At 50.4% G+C, this 23,048-nt stretch overlaps 2 protein-coding genes across 4 annotated transcripts in view; one reads left to right on the top strand and one right to left on the bottom strand.

Annotated features, from left to right (window-relative positions):
- The window catches only part of LOC144807972 (uncharacterized), a 56,968-nt gene extending 54,508 nt beyond the window's left edge, over positions 1-2,460 (bottom strand). The window contains exon 1 of the mRNA XM_078673558.1: positions 2,289-2,460. The gene's annotated coding sequence lies outside the window, so the exon portion shown is untranslated. The remainder of the gene's footprint in view (positions 1-2,288) is intronic.
- The window catches only part of LOC144806574 (uncharacterized), a 350,735-nt gene that overhangs the window by 300,348 nt on the left and 27,339 nt on the right, over positions 1-23,048 (top strand). The window contains exon 1 of one of the 3 annotated variants that reach the window (XM_078672911.1): positions 3,000-3,108. The exons of the other annotated variants lie outside the window; for them this stretch is intronic. The gene's annotated coding sequence lies outside the window, so the exon portion shown is untranslated. Of the gene's footprint in view, positions 1-2,999; positions 3,109-23,048 lie in introns of those variants that run through there. 3 annotated transcript variants of the gene reach the window in all.

The following is a 23,048-nucleotide window of genomic DNA, read 5'->3' on the forward strand; positions in this document are numbered from 1 at the left end:
GACCCTCTTATGATCCCTCGGAGGGTCTGTACAAGGAGTGACCGATGACTGACCCTCTTATGATCCCTCGGAGGGTGTGTACAAGGAGTGACCGGTGACTGACCCTCTTATGATCCCTGGGAGGGTCTTTACAAGTGGTGACCGGTGACTGACCCTCTTATGATCCCTCGCAGGGTCTGTACAAGGAGTGACCGGTGACTGACCCTCTTATGATCCCTCGGAGGGTCTGTACAAGGAGTGACCGATGACTGACCCTCTTATGATCCCTCGGAGGGTCTGTACAAGGAGTGACCGATGACTGACCCTCTTATGATCCCTCGGAGGGTCTGTACAAGGAGTGACCGGTGACTGACCCTCTTATGATCCCTCGGAGGGTCTGTACAAGGAGTGACCGGTGACTGACCCTCTTATGATCCCTCGGAGGGTCTGTACAAGGAGTGACCGGTGACTGACCCTCTTATGGTCCCTCGCAGGGTCTGTACAAGGAGTGACCGGTGACTGACCCTCTTATGATCCCTCGGAGGGTCTGTACAAGGAGTGACCGATGACTGACCCTCTTATGATCCCTCGGAGGGTCTGTACAAGGAGTGACCGATGACTGACCCTCTTATGATCCCTCGGGGGTCTGTACAAGGAGTGACCGATGACTGACCCTCTTATGATCCCTGGGAGGGTCTGTACAAGGAGTGACCGGTGACTGACCCTCTTATGATCCCTCGGAGGGTCTGTACAAGGAGTGACCGGTGACTGACCCTCTTATGGTCCCTCGCAGGGTCTGTACAAGGAGTGACCGGTGACTGACCCTCTTATGATCCCTCGGAGGGTCTGTACAAGGAGTGACCGATGACTGACCCTCTTATGATCCCTCGGAGGGTGTGTACAAGGAGTGACCGGTGACTGACCCTCTTATGATCCCTGGGAGGGTCTTTACAAGTGGTGACCGGTGACTGACCCTCTTATGATCCCTCGCAGGGTCTGTACAAGGAGTGACCGGTGACTGACCCTCTTATGATCCCTCGGAGGGTCTGTACAAGGAGTGACCGATGACTGACCCTCTTATGATCCCTCGGAGGGTCTGTACAAGGAGTGACCGATGACTGACCCTCTTATGATCCCTCGGGGGGTCTGTACAAGGAGTGACCGATGACTGACCCTCTTATGATCCCTGGGAGGGTGTGTACAAGGAGTGACCGGTGACTGACCCTCTTATGATCCCTCGGAGGGTCTGTACAAGGAGTGACCGATGACTGACCCTCTTATGATCCCTCGGAGGGTCTGTACAAGGAGTGACCGATGACTGACCCTCTTATGATCCCTCGGGGGGTCTGTACAAGGAGTGACCGATGACTGACCCTCTTATGATCCCTGGGAGGGTCTGTACAAGGAGTGACCGGTGACTGACCCTCTTATGATCCCTGGGAGGGTCTGTACAAGGAGTGACCGGTGACTGACCCTCTTATGATCCCTCGGGGGGTCTGTACAAGGAGTGACCGATGACTGACCCTCTTATGATCCCTGGGAGGGTCTGTACAAGGAGTGACCGGTGACTGACCCTCTTATGATCCCTCGGAGGGTCTGTACAAGGAGTGACCGATGACTGACCCTCTTATGATCCCTCGGAGGGTCTGTACAAGGAGTGACCGATGACTGACCCTCTTATGATCCCTGGGAGGGTCTGTACAAGGAGTGACCGGTGACTGACCCTCTTATGATCCCTGGGAGGGTCTGTACAAGGAGTGACCGGTGACTGACCCTCTTATGATCCCTCGGAGGGTCTGTACAAGGAGTGACCGGTGACTGACCCTCTTATGATCCCTGGGAGGGTCTGTACAAGGAGTGACCGGTGACTGACCCTCTTATGATCCCTGGGAGGGTCTGTACAAGGAGTGACCGGTGACTGACCCTCTTATGATCCCTCGGGGGGTCTGTACAAGGAGTGACCGATGACTGACCCTCTTATGATCCCTGGGAGGGTCTGTACAAGGAGTGACCGGTGACTGACTCCGCTTCTTCAACACTTCAATGCTCCCCCCGCCCGTCCCATGACCACACTGGGGGCGCTGGCAGCCCTCAGCCAGCAGCTCCACGCTTCTCCCAGCCCCAGCGGCTGTTGAAATGTCCCAGTTACAAACAATGCGCCTTAGAAACGGGGATGCTGCAGCCAGGCTTAAAATAGACAGTCTGACACGCCGTGCAACTGCGCATGCGCGGAAAACAGACACTGTCTTCAGCACGCGCAAAGAGTACAGTACCAATGGAGCTTGGAAACTGGGATTAGAGTGCCTCACCTCTCCTTGTGCACCGCTCAGTGGGGGCTGCAGGGCCTGGGGGAGAGCTGGGGGCAGCCCCGTCGAGTCCGGCACCGGGGGCCCGGCTGCCTGTAAGGAGTGTGTCCCGGTGTGTTATTGCCCCCGGAGTGACGCACACGCTCACGCTGAGCCATAAACGCGTGAACAAAACATGGCGTCTCACCGCTGCGCACGCGCAGGACCGCTCGTCACTGCTGCGCATGTGCGGAGCGAAGACAAACACTTCCTAACGCCGAGTTGGGACTGAAGCCTATGAACTGCCCTGGACAGAGGAGGCTCAGCCTCACTGCGCCTGCGCAGAGGAAAGACACTTCCCCCCTCCCGAAAGAGGAGCCGAACCTAGGAGCTTTGCACTGAAACACATCTCACCCTGTGTTGTGGCTCGAGGCGCCTCGTGATCCGTAACGGGAGACAGATGTTGTATCTTATTCATTGTGTCACCGCGCGGACACCGTCATTGTTTCCCCTGCGAGGACCCCGTCCCCCGTGTCCTGGCCCTGAGCTGGAGCCCTTCACTGCGCTCCGTGCTGCGGGAGCCTGGGCCGTGAATCTTTCTTGCATCGATTTCTGGAGTGGGATTGTAGAAACAGCGGTGTCTGTCCCCAGCGCATGCGCAGTTCATTCAAGGCCTTCCTTAGCTCGCGCGCCGCGGCGGGAGGCAGTGTCTGCCCTCCGCGCATGCGCAGTTGTCCATCTATGGTCCTCTTTCACCCACGCTCATCGTCCTGGGGTTACACAAAGGCCTCAGAAAGCTCAGCTCGACCCCAGCAGGGAGCCCAGGCCCCACATGAAACCCCAGGTGAGGCCAAGAGATACAAAGACTGTCTGGAGCTGGAGGGTCTCGAGCCTGCTGCCCGGGGTTCATGTTTGTTGTTGTTGTTGTTGCATCGGTCGATGATTATTTTGTATCCACAATGCTCATTGACCCTGAGTTGGGTCACTCTTTTCAAGGCCTCAGCAAACGGTGACATTTTGTCTGTGTGATGAGAAGATCGACTTGAATTCCGTTTGTGGCTTTCCCCAGAGTGAAGGGGGGCAGCCCCGTCAATCGAAAGTGAAAGAACGCACTCCCAGCCAGCACCGATGCGCCTCATTGTACCTGGGCCTGCACAGCATCATCTGATGAGGCTAAAACTCCCCCAAATATGTCTCAACCTCACTAGGCCCTCAGTAACCAGGCAGCGGTCAGCCAATGCCCATCAGGTAAACGAGCATTGGCATCGCCGGTGGGTCTCGCCTCTGGGACCTTATACGTGTTTAGTTATCCAGCACAATAGCCTTGGTGCAACAACATCATCTGTTGCATGGCTAAACACTTATAAGGTCCCAAAGGCGAGACCTATTGGCTATGCCAATGCTTGTTTTCATTGGTTCCTGTTCGTGCCTTTTAGAGATGCATGCTTCTGTTTCGTCCTCGTGTCTAACTGCTTCCGCCTTTTGTTGATCTAGATCAGGGGTACTCACAACATTTTCCCGGGGGCCGCAAAGTTTGGTCTGTGGTGTGACCGAGGGCCGCCCTGATGCCAGCGGGGTGTAAAGTCGGGGTAGGGAAACAAAGCAAGTATATCTAGTGGCTGCCTTTAAGAATGAAGGTGTTCCTAAAGTTAAGGGCCTAGTTACTTCCTTTTCCTAACTGCAATTAACCTTTAAATAAGTGTTTGCTGTATATGTCCGTTGCTTTTTCATGTTAGTTCTAAGTCAAGTAATCGGCAGCCCAGTGCTGCTGCTGCCCAGGGTGTCTGCATGTAAAGACCTGGAGGGCTTTATGCGGCCCCCAGGCCGTACTTTGAGTATCACTGATCTAGATCCTCCTGGCAACCGCCCCAGCTACATGTGTATTTCCATGTGTATTTCCATGTTCTTCAAAATGGGGTCGTGTTGAGCCGGGGTCGCTGTATCTCCTTTGCTCTCGGTGGTCCCATGGGAGTAAAAGCTGCTCATTCTGCCAATCCTTCCCTAACTTTCCAGAAGTGTCAGAGCAGACAGGCTCGCTGAGTCATTCTTGGTTACTGAGCGAGTCAGTTACATTTTTGCAACCTTTCTTCAGCGAGTCTGTTTATTCCCAATGTATGGTGACAAGAGGCTCAGATCAGACTCTTCCTGTTTCTCTTGCTAAGCCATAGCGCGTCCATTGGAGGGAGTGGGAGGGGTAGAGCTGGGGCTGTCCTTCAAGATGCTCACACCCTGCACAGCTCAAGAAGCTGCCATGGCTTAACAAGAGAAACAGGAAGAATCAGAGAAACTGACACAGGTCAGACACACGGTACCAGAGAGTACTAACTGACAACTTGCTTGTTTGCACAGTCTTTTTAAGGCAGACTATTTTGAATGATTGAATGTATTGCCTTTAAAGCTCTCTGAACGCTTCTAAGACATGTAAAGCTTTTTGAAACAAATGTTTTTTTAAAACTGAAATTGAATTGAATGCTCACTCACTGTGGGGAAGCCTGACTTATTTACGTCGAACAGTAGAACGGGAGTTGGGCGGGGCAGGACCAGTGAGTACAGCTGAGAGGACTCGCCCTCGTGGGGAGCGAGGGGCAGGTCAGCGCTCTAGTAGTTAAGCAAAAGCCTACTTATGGTGCCCGCAGCACCGACGCGCAATCAGCAAGGCTTTGCCCCTAATAACACTCAGCCCACATCCTTATTGTATATTAGCAATGTAATTTATTTACTTACATCATACGGTAGTGTGGACCGGGCTTGTGGATCAGGGATGAGAGAAACGCCAGGTTGTTGAGGTAATGCTGGTTTTATTGGAATTACACGTTTTGACTTTAACATCAAAGTCCTCCTGGTTCTGAATGTTAGTCTTTCCTTGGCAAACTGACTTGAATCCGTTTTGGCGTTCTGTTTGTTTCCGGCTTGGTTTTCTGGGTGTAGGTCTGCGCTTCAAGGTCTGGTCTGTAAGGCGACTTCCCGGACTCCGGTTTCCCATGCAAAAGAAGACCAACAGAGAGGGAGCCGTTAGTTCCAATGTCGTCTGGGGGTTTGCACCTCGGGACCGGGTGTAGTGAGACTGGGGATCACCGGTGACAATGTGCATCTAGCAGAAGTCGGTGTGGTGAGTCGGGACTACTAGCTATTTAGCGGATAGATGCACAACGATGTTGGTTAAGAAAGTTGAAATGAGGATCAAAAGTCTCTTGTTGCTTTATAGGTGCTCAACAAGGTGGCGTCGAGGGCCCAACGACGTCAGACTAAATACTGAAACGTGAGGCCAGAGGGTCTCTGGTCTCATCCCTTAGTTGGCACACAAATTGTTGTCCCTCCTTGAAAACAAGAAAGTGACTTCCATTCAATGTTCATTGCAGTTCACATTTATTCCATATTAAAGTTCTTTTTTGCAAAACTCATTGATAGTTTTAAATAATCATTTGCAGCGTTAAACTCTTAAGCACTGTCTTTCAAGGCGTGTCCAATGCATTTCGGGCATTTTTGCTATGCCCTTCATCAGGGAATTGACACTGAGCGGATGCGTCAATGTGCTTAGGTCCGATGTTTGTTTCCTGAAGAAACAAACAACGGAATGCCCGAAATGCATTGGACACGCCTTGAAAGACAGTGCTTAAGAGTTTAACGCTGCAAATGATTATTTAAAACTATCAATGAGTTTTGCAAAAAAGAACTTTAATATGGAATAAATGTGAACTGCAATGAACATTGAATGGAAGTCACTTTCTTGTTTTCAAGGAGGGACAACAATTTGTGTGCCAACTAAGGGATGAGACCAGAGACCCTCTGGCCTCACGTTTCAGTATTGAGTCGGGACTACTGACAGTGAGGGAACAAACGTGGGGTAAGGGAAACGGGAGGAAGGGAAAGACGAGGGAGAACGATCAGGGGGCTATTTACACTATTCACACACGCTTGCTTCCCACCCAAGCCGCCATACGCCGCCGTACCTGGGAAAGCCACACTCCTCCCCCGGGAGTGTGGCACGGCGGCTCACGGGGTCGTTGGCCTCCTGGCTCTCCGTGGGACTCTTCTCCGTTTCCTTCTGGATGTTCTTCGGGAAACCTTCGTATTCCTGTACTGCAATCTCCAACCCGCTCTCCAACGTCGCTCCTCGCCTTCTCCACCGTGGTGATGTCACACGCCACAAACAACACTTCCTGGGGTTTATCCAATCCGGCGTTGCTGACGTTTACAGAAGGAGGGTTCTCCTCCTCAGTGAACGTCCAATTAAAGGCGCCGTGTTCCTCTTCCTCAAGTTCGTCCTGTTCTGGTTCCCAGGGGTCCGTCTGCAATGAAGGAGGCATCACGTGGTCAGTTCCGGGTTTCCACCACTCCTCGTTACAGGTAGGTACCGCACTATATCACACAATCCCAAAAACAAAGAAAATCAAAAATTGCCTAACCATTCAAATTTTGATCTTATATTTTTAGCATTGTATGAATTCAGAAGCACCAAGTAGAGAAGGTCAGAATTTTTCCTTTTAAAACAAGAGTTAGCGAAAGAGACGGTAAACATATCTGTCTTTTGGTGCTTGAGAAGAAGTGATTGTAAAGGGCTGCATGGTGTGCAAGTAGAAGCGTGTGTGTGGGATAAAACTGTGAAGTCAGCTACATCGGACCTATGCACTGAAGCACGATAAGAGAGTAGGCGTGATCTGTATCCACAAATGGTACTTCCACAAACCGAATGGGAGGTCAGGAACAGCACCAGCCCTCACTGCACCAGCTTCTGTTGATTGTAAATACAAGAGCATGGCTTTAAAAAAATATTTGCTGCAAGTCCCAGATCAACCAAATTAAAAGATGCTCTAGTGGACACTCTTGTGTCAAAAACATCATTTATAGATGTGGGCAGCAATGGGTAAAATCTGTGGTTGTGGTGCCCCAGGAGAAAGGTAAGAATGTGCAACTTGAGATACGCCGACTACGACGGCATTCAGAATCATAACTGAATACTCCAAACACAAATTTTACGCGAGTCTCCCGTTTTTTCCTTCCTTGTAATGCATTTTACATACCAGTATATCTGACTCCCCTAGTGTTACATTTTGAGATATTGTTGTTTTTTATCATATGAAGCCTCCAAAAGCAGCCCGCCGGAGCCTGAGGAATCGAACAGTTCTGAGTTCCTGGCTGCTAAAATTAAATTATTAACAGTCTTTAGTCTACAGACCCAGTGAGTCCAGGCCCGCGGCGACGAGGAGTCTCCAACAGCCTGGTCGCAGGGCATTGCATTTATTTAGAATTTTTTTTATAGCGCATACTTTACCCAGAGGTGTCAGAGCGCTTTAGAATAGAGTGTAGTATATAGGATTAGATATTATGGTAACATATTTACAGAGTATAAATTCGCTAAAAATTACACCCTGTAAACTAAAGTTGGAGCGATTAGGGTTCCAAAAGTACATATTCCACAGTTGAAGAGTAAGGACAAACTAGTTCTCCAGTGTGGAACATGAAACAGAGTTATTGGGAGCCGTGTCTTTGAAAGAGAAGAGTTTTAACCCCTTCACTGCGGGGCTGTTTCGCCTGTGCGACCTGAATTTGGAACTCGCTTCCTCCGTACCTCAGCACTGCCACCTCTTTCCGCATCTTCCAAAAAGACCTTAACCCCTCCTGTGCTCATGACGAGCTCAGCTCGGCATGAGCCACGGCGCTCCGGTCGCACCCGTTTAATGGAACGCTCAGCACAGCAGGGGAATCAGGCCAGCGTGCGAGCGTTCCAACGGGCATAACGAGCTCAGCTCGTCATGAGCCACGGAGCGCCGTGGCTCATGACGAGCTCAGCTCGTCATGAGCACATGAGGGTTTATGGTCCTTTTGGAAGATGCGGAAAGAGGTGGCGGTGCGGAGGTACAGAGGGAGCGAGTTCCAAATTCTGGTCGCACATGCGTCGGTGCACGCAGGAAATCAAACTCAGAAACATATGGCGCCCGCTCCCTATGTAATGCACGGCCCCCAGTCTGGGCATGTTTGCTGTTTTGACCCCGCCCTCACATTCACTGACTCCGCCCTCACCTCCACAGGCCCCACATCCACTGACCCCGCCCCAACTTTCCCAGACCCCGCCCACCCAACATCTACAGTCTCCACCCCCACAGGCCCCACTCCCACAGGCCCCGCGCCTGGTAGAGGAGGAGCATTCACACCACACGCCCCGCCCCCACGCGCCTGGGATTAACAACTGCGCATGCGCTCAAGGGTAGTACACCAATGCAGTTTAGAGACGGGGATTACTGTATGCAGCCAGGTTTAGAAGTCTCACGTGCCGTGTAAGTACGCATACGCGGAAAACAGACACTGCCTCCCGCAGCGGAGCGCGGGTCTAAGAGTAACAACTGCGCATGCGCAAAGAGTATAGTACCAATGGAGTTTGGAAACTGAGATTAGAGTGTCTCACCTCTCCTTGTGCACCGCTCAGTGGAGGCTGCACGGCCTGGGGGAGAGGTGGGGGCACGCCGGGGGGCCAGCTGCCTGTGAGTAGTGTGTCCCGGTGTGTTATTGGCCCTACAGTGACGCGCAATCTCACGCCGCTGCACGAGCCACCATCGCTCACGAAAAGAAACATGGCGTCTCACGGCTGCGCAGGCGCAGGACCTCGCGTCACAGCTGCGCATGTGCGGAGCGAAGAGACTACTTTTTATCGCCGAGTTGGGAGTGCAGCCTGTGAACCGTCCTTGACCGAGAACGCTCAGCCTCACTGCGCCTGCGCAGAGGAAAGACACTCCCCCCCTCCCTATAGAGGAGCCGAACCGAGGAGCTTTGCACTGAAACACATCTCCGCGGGTGCTGTGGCGCGAGGCGCCTCGTGCTCCGCGGCGGGAGGCAGCTGTTGCTTCTCATTCATTGTCTCCCCGCGCGGACACCGTCATTGTTTCCCCTGAGAGGACCCCGTCCCCCATGTCCTGGCCCTGAGCTGTCGCCCTTTTCTGCGCTCCGTGCTGCCGGAGCCTGGGCCGTGAATCTTTCTTGCATCGATTTCTGGAGTGGGATTGTAGAAACAGCGGTGTCTGTCCCCAGCGCATGCGCAGTTCATTGAAGGCCTTCCTTAGCTCGCACGAGAGGCAGGGTCTGTCCTCAGCGCATGCGCAGTTAATTCAAGGCCTTCCTTAGCTCGCGCTCCGCGCATGCGCAGTTGTTCATCTACGGTCCTCATTCACCCACGCTCATCGTCCTGGGGTTATACAAAGGCCTCAGAAAGCTCAACCCGACCCAAGCAGGGCCCAGAGGAACCGCATGAAACCCCAGGTGAGGTCAAGAGATACAAAGATTGTCTGGAGCTGGAGGGTCTCGAGCCTGCTGCCCGGGATTCATGTTTGTTGTTGTTGTTGTCTGCATCGATACTTAGACATGATTATTTTGTATCAACAAGGCTCATTGACCATCATTGGTGCAGTTGGTGTTATGTATTTATTTATTTATTGTCTCGTGCTTCGTCTCGCTCTTGCCCTCGCTCCAACTTCCGCTGTGGTAATGTTCTAGAGTGTAAAGAGTGTAAAGCAGCTGGAGAGCTGAGGGAAGAGAGAAGAGGCGTTTATCTGCTGTGCTGCAATAAATCTACTTTCCACATTAGTTACGGTGTCACACCATCTTTACAGTTGGGTCGCTCTTTTGAAGGCCTCAGCAAACGGGGACAAGTCTGTGTGATGAGAAGATCGACTTGAATCCCGTTTGTGGCTTTCACCAGAGTGAAGGGGGGGCAGCCCCATCAATCGAAAGTGAAAGAACGCACTCCGAGCCAGCACCGACTGCGCCTCATTGCACCTGGGAGAGTGAAGGGGGACCGCCCCGCCAATCGAAAGTGAAAGAACGCACTCCCAGCCAGCACTGACTGAGCCTCATTGCACCTGGGAGAGTGAAGGGGGACCGCCCCGCCAATCGAAAGTGAAAGAACGCACTCCCAGCCAGCACCGACTGCGCCTCATTGCACCTGGCAGAGTGAAGGGGGGCAGCCCCGCCAATCGAAAGTGAAAGAACACACTCACAGCCAGCACCGACTGCGCCTCATTGCACCTGGGCCTGCACAGCATCATCTGATGAGGCTAAAACTCCCCCAAATATGACTCAACCTCACTAGGGCCTCAGTGACCAGGCAGCGGTCAGCCGATGCCCATCAGGTAAACAAGCATTGGCAACGCACTCCCAGGCAGCACCGAATGCACCTCATTGTACCTGGGCCTGGGCCTGCACAGCATCATCTGATGAGGCTAAAACTCCCCCAAATATGACTCAAATCAAATCAAATCAAATGAGACTTTATTTCGGTTAATATTTCAAACCATAAAAAGTACATACAATGATTACATTATCAGATTTCACATCAATACATTATTAAAACGTTCTGCACAGATATCATTAAAAATCATCATAAATGTTAGTTAAGAAAAAAAGTGCCCTTCTGGTCCTGATATAGTGCAATATTGCTTAACAAAGATCATAGGTCTAAGCAGGTTCTTATTCTCAGTGCAAGCTTTAAAAACGACAGAATATGGAGTACACAATCCTGGTGCAAAAGCTGCAAATAAATAAGAGCAGGTCTAATTTGTTTAAAATCCAATGTTCTCAGCAAGTCAACAAGAAAGTAGCGTCTGGGATAATCATAAAACCTGCATAAAAATATAAAATGTAGCATATCCTGAGGAGACTTCCCGTCGCAGCCACAGGGAGCTACATGTTTGCTAAAAATGTCTGATTTGGGTCTTATTAATAACTGCTGAAAAGTGTTAAATCTGAACCTAGTCAGCAGGAACTTTTCATGTGAGCTAAAGGCACAGGCCAGGTAGGGCTCCATTCCCCCACACGACTTTAGCATGATAAACTTTCTGACACTTGGTTTCAGCATTTCCAAACTTTCTCTATCCGTCAATTTAAACTTTAGATAGGCTCTTTTGACCGCTGTTATGTCCCCTTTCACAATGCCACTCGTATGGGAGAACAGTTTGGGGCACCCCAGCATTTCAAAACAAGATTTCAAATATTTTAGCCATGGGATGCGCATACAGTTATCCTGAGATGTTACATCCCGTACAATCTGATGAGTGAGTGGTATCTCCTTGTTAAGCCACAGTGAAACCCAGCAGATCAGTGGCTTCAATGCTAGGTTATCGCATAAAAACGGAGTCCCTAGCTCCTCATGCACAACAAGGTTCGGGGTACTCGCAGGGACACATAGTAACCGTTTAAAGAAGGTGTTTTCGATAACCTGTAATTGGGTATTGGACACATAACCCCACAGCTCACTGCCATATACCGCCGTTGCTACAGATTTGGCGTTATATAACTTGATCATTGCAGTTAACGGTTTCTTACCTATTTTTTTAGCGAGATTTAGGATAGTTCCATTAACCCTCAGCATATCATTCTTCTTCTTCACCAGATGAGGGGCCCAACTTAACTTCGAGTCAAAAAGCACACCCAGATAGGAAAAAGTCTCTGTGACCGGAATGGGACTGTCATCAAGCTTGAATACATAGTTCTTTCTTGGGCGTTGGCCAACCTGCATTATATAGGACTTGGAATTATTGACCATTAGGTCCCTATCAGACATAAAAACATTAAAAGCAGTTAAAAGAGCCTGAAGCCCCTTCTCCGTGCGCGAGATTAAAACCGCGTCATCCGCGTATAACAGCACCGGTATGCCCCTTCTGCCTACTCTAGGGCAGTCAGCCTGTATGGATTGGAGAGCTGCATCCAAATCGTTAATATAAAAATTAAAAAGAAAAGGGGCAAGGATACATCCCTGGCGTACTCCTTTATTTATCAAAAACTTGTCAGTGGTGTCCCCATTAGATGAATATCTTACATTGGCACTAGTTTGATGATGCATATCCACCAGGAAGTCAACAATCCCAGTGTCGACTCCCCTCGCCCTCATGTACTGCCACAGCCTCCCCCTGTTAACACAGTCGAAGGCTGACGACAGGTCCATGAAGGCGAGGTGGATCGTACCCTTCTGGGCCACCGTGTACTTGCTAAGTATGAGGAATAAATTAAGACACTGAGTTATCGTGGATCTGCCCTCACAAAATCCATATTGAGATGCGGACATGACATTGTTTGCGGTTGCCCAGCTGGTGATTCTTCTCAACAGAACTCTCCCGATGACTTTAACCTTCGAATCAATTAGGGAGATTGGGCGGTAGCACATTGGGCTGCCCCTGTCACCCTTTTTGAAAACCGGAACAATGGTTGACACCCCCCAAGTCACTGGACATCCTAACACTGCAGCAGCATTGAAAACCGCCTGCAAGATAGGAGCCCAGAAGTGTGGTCTAGACTTAAATAAATCAGGGGGGATGCCATCTGGGCCGGGGGCTTTATTAGATGTTAGACCTTCTATGGCTTCAAACACTTCGCCACACTCAAACCTGAGTACTCCATTAGGTTCACTAGGAGAGCTCACACCATTGCCAGGATCGGCTGTAAAGTACAATGATTCAAAGTGACGGTACCAATCCTCTTTCATTATACAACATTCCAGCCCATCCCCCGGTTGTTCTGACAGAAATGGTTTTTTTACTAGCTGCCAGAATTTCGTGCTACTATTTAAGGTCTCTGGATCCAAGAGGTCATTCCAGGCCTCCACCCGCAAAGTCTCCTTATGAGTTTGAAGGGAGGATTTATATACTTTGCGGCAGAGTCGGATTTCCTCCTGGTTCCGCGGTACAACTGCCAATGCTGCCTTCAAATTACGTGCAGCTTTTGAACACTCTTTGTTAAACCACCTTGGCCCGCACTTCTCTAAATTTCCCTTAAATGGTTTCGTGAGTAACCCTGACACTTTCCCCGCCAGAGCTTGAAAGGCATTAAGCACCCCCACTGGATCTGTCCCTGTACAATTAACAATTTCATCTGTACAGGATTCCTCTATTGTTTTATACAGAAGGTCTGGGGTAATGGTTGACCACTTTAAACGCCGCCTCCCATCAGTGGTTGTCAGATTGCCATCAAGACGTGAGGGCATAACATCTGAGAGTCCAAAACCCCTGAGACAGACCACAAGGGGGTTATGATCACTGAACTCACTTTTGGTAATATCAAAGGATTCTAAGAAAGGCAACAGAGCCTCCGAAAATAGCATGTGGTCTATAAAGGTGCCTCTACCATGCCCCTTAAAAGTCGGAGTGTCAAAGCTTTTACTGGGATCTCTAATTTCCATGCCCATTGTTAAAACTACGTCGTTCATCATGGAATTACATAATTCACCCTCTGCTGTATGTGCAAAGTGTAGCCCATCTGCTCTATCGCAGTATAAATCCCTTATACACTTCCTAAGGGGATCACCACAGAGGTGCACGTTGAAATCTCCCATGACCATTAGATTAAGGCTGTGATTCTTCATGGAGACATTAATATATTCATCTAGGACAGTTAGATCATTAAATGCTGGGGTGGTATTAGTAGCATTGTAAAAATTGACCAGTCCAACCCTATTACTTTTGGCAGACAAAACAATACCCTGGGCACATGAGCGTTGTACATTAATATTGAGGATACTTGCGGTTATCAAAACAGAGACAAAGATCACCAATCCTCCCTTTGGTCTTCCTCTATTGGATGGAGTGGCTGGCACAGAAAACGCTTTGTAGCCTTCTAAAAACGTTTCACACTCCACATCCCATGTCTCTTGGAGGCAGATAACCTTAAATTGTTTAATAAAGGAGACCCATTTTTCATCTGCCATTTTTGTTACTAGACCCGCAACGTTCCAAGATACAATATTCACACGTTTATTGGGCTCCTGTGGGTTGGTAGAGTCAATATTGCATGTTGGATCAGCTACATTTAATCCATCCTTACCCACAGGTACTTTATGTCAGTCACACATATCAAGACCGGACAGAAGTTCGTATCTGTTATGTGTGTTGACGTTATAAGCCCCCTGGCATTGCCCTCCGAGATCAAATCTGTTCCCTCGGTTAGTTGGAAAACCTGGCCCGCCAGAATTAACTACATTATATGTAAATTGCATCCCATTATTCCCAGTATTCGGGGTCAGAGTCTCACACCGAGGTGTTGGCCTGGTCAAATGTGGGGGAGCCGTGCAAAGGTGAGCATAAAAATAGCCTAGTGGACGTACACAGATACTACCCTCATTGTATACCAAGGATGCAGCTCTCAGGAGTACGGTTGCCACATGTTGGGGGTGTCTAAAATTAGCCACAATGCAATCCCCATTACCCACTTTCTTAGAGGGTCCCACCCAGTTTACCCTTCTAACTAGCGTTATCTGATCTGAATAACCGACAGGGAAACCGCAGTTCTTATTTAGCCATGAGACTGTCTTGTTTTTTAGTGAGTCATGTGTCTCACCATATGGAGATGCAGGATGGGTGCCAACTGCAGGGACATTTGTTAGGACCACCACAAAAGGCGCACAATCCGGGGGAAGATTTAAATAGCGATTTCTTCTGTCAGGTCTAGGGTCTATCATGTTACCTGTAGTTGGAAGTGAGCCTACACGTGGCTGCGGGTTTCCTGCTTTAGGTTGGGGGAGACTGACAGGTGTTGGCCGGTGTGGTCTATTCCCTAGGGTAGTCTGTGCTCCTGCCGGATAGACTGCTGCAGGCACACTTTCCCCTTGCTCAGCTTGGGTGGACCTTGTTCCTTTTAGTATAGTACTAGTGTCTCCAGCAGCCTTTTGCTGTGCGGAGACAAGCCCCCCAAGCCTGTCTACTTCCTTTACAAGGGAATCAATTTTTTCCACTAGTGGTTTGAGAGCCTCCTCTATCTTCCTCCCCAGGCTGGTCTCCATATTTGTGATTAAGGCAGTAAACTGCTCAATGTTAATATTAACACTGGCATTCTGCTTGGGGGGGCCCAAATCAGCTCCCGTAAACACAAAGGGATTGTTAGCTGCTGCCCAGTTGTTATCAATAGTGTGGGTAGGGTTTGCTTCCGCTAAATTGCTGGTTGGTTGGCCCCCTTTACGTAGTGCCGTCTTTCTACACTGCCTAAATGGCCGCTTCTTAGGGGATACCCCCTCACTCGCTTCACCATTTATATCAGGATGCTCCCTCTCTCCTGAATGTACCATCGCCACAACATTTATAGAGTTGGGTGTTGGTGTTAGTGTCAGCATGCAGGTTGATGGGCTGGCTGGTAGCGGGTCAGGTGCCCTCAGAGAGGGCATTTCCGAATTAGACAAAGTAGCCCTATTAATAGCCTCTGTGTCTTGTGCAACAATCAGGGGATCATCCTGTATACATACTGTGGTATCTCCTTTCCCTAATGAGGCACGACGATCGCTATTTATCTGGGCAACCTTTTTCACCATATAGTTTTCAATGGCACTCTGTCCCAGTGGCATGTTGCCTGATTTAGCCTTTGACATTAAGCTTCTAGAAAAAGATAAACGCACTATAAAAAGATTAAACAATACAAATGCAGAACCATACAAAATATAGGCACATTAATAAAAATATCACAGTTACTACCATGAATCGACGCACAAATGGGGCCTACCCGGTCCGAGCAGCGTTTCTGGCCCAGACCAGACTCCTCAGGCCTCTGAGGGCCACAGAGGGCCCGCCCTTTGCCCGGGCTTAGCCCGGCGCGTTCCCGCGCGCGTCCCGCGACGCGGGGGAAGTGTCCAGTTCAAATAGCGCCTCCGGGCGCGCTGTGGCCGGAAGCCGGAAGTGGCCGCAAAGCACCCTGGGAGCTGTAGTCTCAAGCCGCAAGATGGAAGGCGTCAGCGGCGAGACTACAGCGTCAGGAGCCCAGGAGCTACAGGAACCAGCGTCCGCCCGCAGGTAAGATGCCCTCCGGAATGATTCTCGGCCCCCGCTCCACAGAGGAAGTGTCCAGTTCAAATAGCGCCTCCGGGCGCGCTGTGGCCGGAAGCCGGAAGTGGCCGCAAAGCACCCTGGGAGCTGTAGTCTCAAGCCGCAAGATGGAAGGCGTCAGCGGCGAGACTACAGCGTCAGGAGCCCAGGAGCTACAGGAACCAGCGTCCGCCCGCAGGTAAGATGCCCTCCGGAATGATTCTCGGCCCCCGCTCCACAGAGGAAGTGTCCAGTTCAAATAGCGCCTCCGGGCGCGCTGTGGCCGGAAGCCGGAAGTGGCCGCAAAGCACCCTGGGAGCTGTAGTCTCAAGCCGCAAGATGGAAGGCGTCAGCGGCGAGACTACAGCGTCAGGAGCCCAGGAGCTACAGGAACCAGCGTCCGCCCGCAGGTAAGATGCCCTCCGGAATGATTCTCGGCCCCCGCTCCACAGAGGAAGTGTCCAGTTCAAATAGCGCCTCCGGGCGCGCTGTGGCCGGAAGCCGGAAGTGGCCGCAAAGCACCCTGGGAGCTGTAGTCTCAAGCCGCAAGATGGAAGGCGTCAGCGGCGAGACTACAGCGTCAGGAGCCCAGGAGCTACAGGAACCAGCGTCCGCCCGCAGGTAAGATGCCCTCCGGAATGATTCTCGGCCGATGCCCATCAGGTAAACAAGCATTGGCAACGCACTCCCAGGCAGCACCGACTACACCTCATTGTACCTGGGCCTGGGCCTGCACAGCATCATCTGATGAGGCTAAAACTCCCCCAAATATGACTCAACCTCACTAGGGCCTCAGTGACCAGGCAGCGGCAGCCAATGCCCATCAGGTAAACAAGCATTGGCATCGCCAGTAGGTCTCGCCTCTGGGACCTTATACGTGTTTAGTTATCCAGCACAATATCCTTGGTGCAACAACATCAACTGTTGCATGGCTAAACACTTATAAGGTCCCAAAGGCGTGACCTATTGGCTATGCCAATGCTTGTTTTCATTGGTTCCTGTTCGTGCCTTTTAGAGATGCATGCTTCTGTTTCGTCCTCGTGTCTAACTGCTTCCGCCTTTTGTTGATCTAGGTCATGGGTACTCACAAACATTTTCTCGAGGGCCGCAAAGTTTGCTCTATGGTGTGACCGAGGGCCACCCTGATGCCAGCGGGGTGTAAAGTCGGGGTAGGGAAACAAAGCAAGTATATCTAGTGGCTGCCTTTAAGAATGAAGGTGTTCCTAAAGTTAAGGGCCTAGTTACTTCCTTTTCCTAACTGCAATTAACCTTTAAATAAGTGTTTGCTGTATATGTCCGTTGCTTTTTCATGTTAGTTCTTAGTCAAGTAATCGGCAGCCCAGTGCTGCTGCTGCCCAGGGTGTCTGCATGTAAAGACCTGGAGGGCTTTATGCGGCCCCCAGGCCGTACTTTGAGTATCACTGATCTAGATCCTCCTGGCAACCACCCCAGCTACATGTGTATTTCCATGTTCTTCAAAAAGGGGTCGTGTTGAGCCGGGGTCGCTGTATCTCCTTTGCTCTCGGTGGTCCCATGGGAGTAAAAGCTGCTCATTCTGCCAATCCTTCCCTAACTTTCCAGAAGTGTCATAGCAGACAGGCTCGCTGAGTCATTCTTGGTTACTGAGCGAGTCTGTTACATTTTTGCAACATTTATTCAGCGAGTCTGTTTATTCCCAATGTATGGTGACAAGAGGCTCAGATCAGATTCTTCCTGTTTCTCTTGCTAAGCCATAGCGCGTCCATTGGAAGGAGTGGGAGGGGTAGAGCTGGGGCTACCCTTCAAGATGCTCACACCCTGCACAGCTCAAGAAGCTGCCATGGCTTAAGAGAAACAGGAAGAATCAGAGAAACTGACACAGGTCAGACACACGGTACCAGAGAGTACTAACTGAGAACTTGCTTGTTTGCACAGTCTTTTTAAGCCAGAGTATTTTGAATGATTGAATGTATCGCTTTTAAAGCTCTCTGAACGCTTCTAAGACAATCACATTTGAAATGTAAAGCTTTTTGAAACAAATGTTTTTTTTTAAACTGAAATTGAATTGAATGCTCACTCACTGTGGGGAAGCCTGACTTATTTACGTCGAACAGTAGAACGGGAGTTGGGCGGGGCAGGACCAGTGAGCACAGCTGAGAGGACTCGCCTTCGTGGGGAGCGAGGGGCAGGTCAGCGCTCTAGTAGTTAAGCAAAAGCCTACTTATGGTGCCCGCAGCACCGACGCGCAATCAGCAAGGCTTTGCCCCTAATAACACTCACCCCACATCCTTATTGTATATTAGCAATGTAATTTATTTACTTGCATCATACGGTAGTGTGGACCGGGCTTGTGGATCAGGGATGAGAGAAACGCCAGGTTGTTGAGGTAATGCTGGTTTTATTGGAATTACACGTTTTGACTTTAACATCAAAGTCCTCCTGGTTCTGAATGTTAGTCTTTCCTTGGCAAACTGACTTGAATCCTTTTTGGCGTTCTGTTTGTTTCCGGCTTGGTTTTCTGGGTGTAGGTCTGCGCTTCAAGGTCTGGTCTGTAAGGCGACTTCCCCGACTCCGGTTTCCCATGCAAAAGAAGACCAACAGAGAGGGAGCCGTTAGTTCCAATGTCGTCTGGGGGTTTGCACCTCGGGGCCGGGTGTAGTGAGACTGGGGATCAACGGTGACAACGTGCATCTAGCAGAAGTCGGTGTGGTGAGTCGGGACTACTGACAGTGAGGGAACAAACGTGGGGTAAGGGAAACGGGAAACGGGAGGAAGGGAAAGACGAGGGAGAACGATCAGGGGGCTATTTACACTATTCACACACGCTTGCTTCCCACCCAAGCCGCCATACGCCGCCGTACCTGGGAAAGCCACACTCCTCCCCCGGGAGTGTGGCACGGCGGCTCACGGGGTCGTTGGCCTCCTGGCTCTCCGTGGGACTCTTCTCCATTTCCTTCTGGATGTTCTTCGGGAAACCTTCGTATTCCTGTACTGCAATCTCCAACCCGCTCTCCAATGTCGCTCCTCGCCTTCTCCACCGGGGTGATGTCACACGCCACAAACAACACTTCCTGGGGTTTATCCAATCCGGCGTTGCTGACGTTTACAGAAGGAGGGTTCTCCTCCTCAGTGAACGTCCAATTAAAGGCGCCGTGTTCCTCTTCCTCAAGTTCGTCCTGTTCTGGTTCCCAGGGGTCCGTCTGCAATGAAGGAGGCATCACGTGGTCAGTTCCGGGTTTCCACCACTCCTCGTTACAGGTAGGTACCGCACTATATCACACAATCCCAAAAACAAAGAAAATCAAAAATTGCCTAACCATTCAAATTTTGATCTTATATTTTTAGCATTGTATGAATTCAGAAGCACCAAGTAGAGAAGGCCAGAATTTTTCCTTTTAAAACAAGAGTTAGCGAAAGAGACGGTAAACATATCTGTCTTTTGGTGCTTGAGAAGAAGTGATTGTAAAGGGCTGCATGGTGTGCAAGTAGAAGCGTGTGTGTGGGATAAAACTGTGAAGTCAGCTACATCGGGCCTATGCACTGAAGCACGATAAGAGAGTAGGCGTGATCTGTATCCACAAATGGTACTTCCACAAACCGAATGGGAGGTCAGGAACAGCACCAGCCCTCACTGCACCAGCTTCTGTTGATTGTAAATACAAGAGCATGGCTTTAAAAAAATATTTGCTGCAAGTCCCAGATCAGCCAAATTAAAAGATGCTCTAGTGGACACTCTTGTGTCAAAAACATCATTTATAGATGTGGGCAGCAATGGGTAAAGTCTGTGGTTGCGGTGCCCCAGGAGAAAGGTAAGAATGTGCAACTTCAGATACGCCAACCACGGCGGCATTCAGAATCATAACTGAATACTCCAAACACAAATTTTACGCGAGTCTCCCGTTTTTTCCTTCCTTGTAATGCATTTTACATACCAGTATATCTGACTCCCCTAGTGTTACATTTTGAGTTATTGTTGTCTTGTATCGTATGAAGCCTCCAAAAGCAGCCTGCCAGAGCCTGAGGAATTGGACAGTTCTGAGTTCCTGGCTGCTAAAATTAAATTATTAACAGTCTTTAGTCTACAGACCCAGTGAGTCCAGGCCAGAGGTGACGAAGAGTCTCCAACAGCCTGGTCGCAGGGCATTGCATTTATTTAGAATTTTTTTTATAGCGCATACTTTACCCAGAGGTGTCAGAGCGCTTTACAATAGAGTGTAGTATATAGGTTTAGATATTATGGTAACATATTTACAGAGTATAAATTCGCTAAAAATTACACAATGAAAACTAAAGTTGTAGCTATTAGGGTTCCAAAAGTACATATTCCACAGTTGAAGAGTAAGGACAAACTAGTTCTCCAATGTGGAACATGAAACAGAGTTATTGGAAGCTGTGTCTTTGAAAGAGAAGAGTTTTAACCCCTTCACTGCGGGGCTGTTTTGCCTGTGCGACCTGAATTTGGAACTCGCTTCCTCCATACCTCCGCACTGCCACCTCTTTCCGCATCTTCCAAAAGGACCTTAACCCCCCTGGTGCTCATGACGAGCTCAGCTCGCCATGAGCCACGGCGCTCCGGTCGCACCCGTTTAATGGAACGCTCAGCACAGCAGGGGAATCAGCCCAGCGTGCGAGCGTTCCAACGGGCATAACGAGCTCCGCTCGCCATGAGCAACGGAGGGGTTAAGGTCCTTTTGGAAGTTGCGGAAAGAGGTGGCGGTGCGGAGGTATGGAGGGGGCGAGATCCAAATTCTGGTCGCACAGGCGTCGGTGCACGCAGGAAATCAAACTCAGAAACATATGGCGCCCGCTCCCTATATAATGCACCGCCCCCAGGCTGGGCATGTTTGCTGTTTTGACCCCGCCCTCACATTCACTGACCCCGCCCTCACCCCCACAGGCCCCACATCCACTGACCCCGCCCCAACTTTTCCAGACCCCCGCACCCCCCCTAGACCCCGCCCACCCAACCCCACATCCACTGTCTCCGCCCCCACAGGCCACACTCCCACAGGCCCCGCCCCTGGTAGAGGAGGAGCATTCACACCACAGGCCCCGCCCCCACGCGCCTGGGATTAACAACTGCGCATGCGCTCAAGGGTAGTACACCAATGCAGTTTAGAAACAGGGATTATTGTAGCCAGGCTTAGAATAGTGAGTCTCACGCGCCGTGTAACTGCGCATGCGCGGAAAACAGACACTGCCTCCCGCAGCGGAGCGCCGGTGTTCTAACTAAATTTCCACCCCCGTCGTTTTGTACACCCCCTACGTCAGAGGGGTGCGGATACATGCAGGTTCTGCCTGTATATTCGCGCTCTCCCATCTGGTTGTTTACCCTCTCCTTGCGCATGCGTGAACATGCCCACTACTCCCACGGGCACTTGGAAGCCAGGAGGGCACCATGCAAAGGCAGCGCCGCTGCTGAGGAGGTGGAAACCGGCCTCTGCAGCAGCGCGGGCTGCACCTGTACACACTGTGCTTTAAGATGCCCCTTAGTTCAGCCCCCCCTTCCCTAGGGGAGGGGGGTAGGTAGTGATAGGGAATGGAGGCAGGGAAGGAGCTGGACCAGCAGACCCCAGTGTGGGGGTCTGCTAACTCATACATTTCATCTTTGGAGTTCGGCTGGGAGATACGGTGGGTTATTGAAGCACAGGCGTCGGTCACAGGGCCCTCTTTCTCCTGGGAGTTGTACCAGAGAAGAGAGGTGCTGTTACTGCATCCTGTGGGTGAGGAGGGGGGGGAGGGCTGCAGGAGCCCTGGGGCTTGGGTGGGATGAAGTGGCGAGGAACAGGGTGAGAGGGTGGGAGAGACGTGGACAGCTTGCAGGGGGGGGCTGTGGAAAACTGCAGAAAAAAAGCGCCTGCCACAAACTATACTTTTATATCACAAACCTGACGTTTGGTTGTCAACCTTGAGGACTAAACTTTCTCTCTGTTTTTATAATTAACAATTGAACTTTGTGAGGACATCTTCCTGTGGGAATTACGTCACCGCTTGCCCAAAAATCAGGACAAGAAGCACAGTCATTTTAATTTCCTCCAAGATCTTGAGGTATTGTGAAATAAAAGCATTGTTGGGAAATAATAACTGTGTAATATGGTTGTCACATGAAGACTGCAATTGAGAGCCTAGCCTTGCAAGCAGGGGTTGTCATCATTAAGTGAACAATGGCCAAGCTGAGCAGAGCTGACCCGCAGTGAGAGTGCAAAGCAAGTAATTCAGGGCCATAAAGAGATGGCGTGTGAAGGTGGCACCTACAAAGGTGCTCTCTTGTTTCAACAACTGTAAACCAGGATGACTAGTACTTTGGGGTGGGGGGGAGCTGGAGGGCTCTTTTCTGCTCTTTACATTCATGGTCGTGACAGGATTCCGTAGAATCGTCTGATCCTCACATGCGGTTGGTCTAAAACCGCTTACACATCGAGTTTGTGTGCAGTATTTTATTTCTACATCTCGTGGCTCTGATGAAGTCTGTTTTCGAAGGGGAAAGTGAGCGGCTCTCCACATCAGACAGGACCCCTCCCAGCCCAGAGGCCGCCGCGCCTTCGATTGTACAGATTCCTAGGTGATGACAGGTCCCAGGCTGTGACTTCTTGCCGCCACAGGTGGAGTGACATTTGGACACCACTCTCTCTCCTCAAATATCTTATATGTGATAACGCTCCCGAGTTAGGCGGGAGACTCCCTATTCTTACAGCAGGAAATAAGAGCCTTTTTGATGCTTCACACCTGAAATTGCCTTCACTACAATGGAAGTCAGTGGAATAAATAAATTCCCCCGTATTTTCTACAAAACTTTCCTCTTCTCAAATATTGGCAGATATGTCAGGTGCACGATGTTCTGGTTGCAGGAGAAATCTAGTGTTTGTTGGCACCTCAGTCAGCTGCCCCTATTGCATGCATGTATGTGGCTGCAGGTGAATTGAACTGGTTTTAGCCTAATGTGGGATGATGAAATGCGGAGGGTGGTCGACATAGGGGTTAAACCCTCTGCAGACATCTGTGTGCTACTTAGAGGTCACCGGCTCCACATATCTGGTGG

This window comes from Lissotriton helveticus, chromosome 1_2, assembly GCF_964261635.1.
Source record: "Lissotriton helveticus chromosome 1_2, aLisHel1.1, whole genome shotgun sequence".
Lineage (NCBI taxonomy): Eukaryota > Metazoa > Chordata > Amphibia > Caudata > Salamandridae > Lissotriton > Lissotriton helveticus.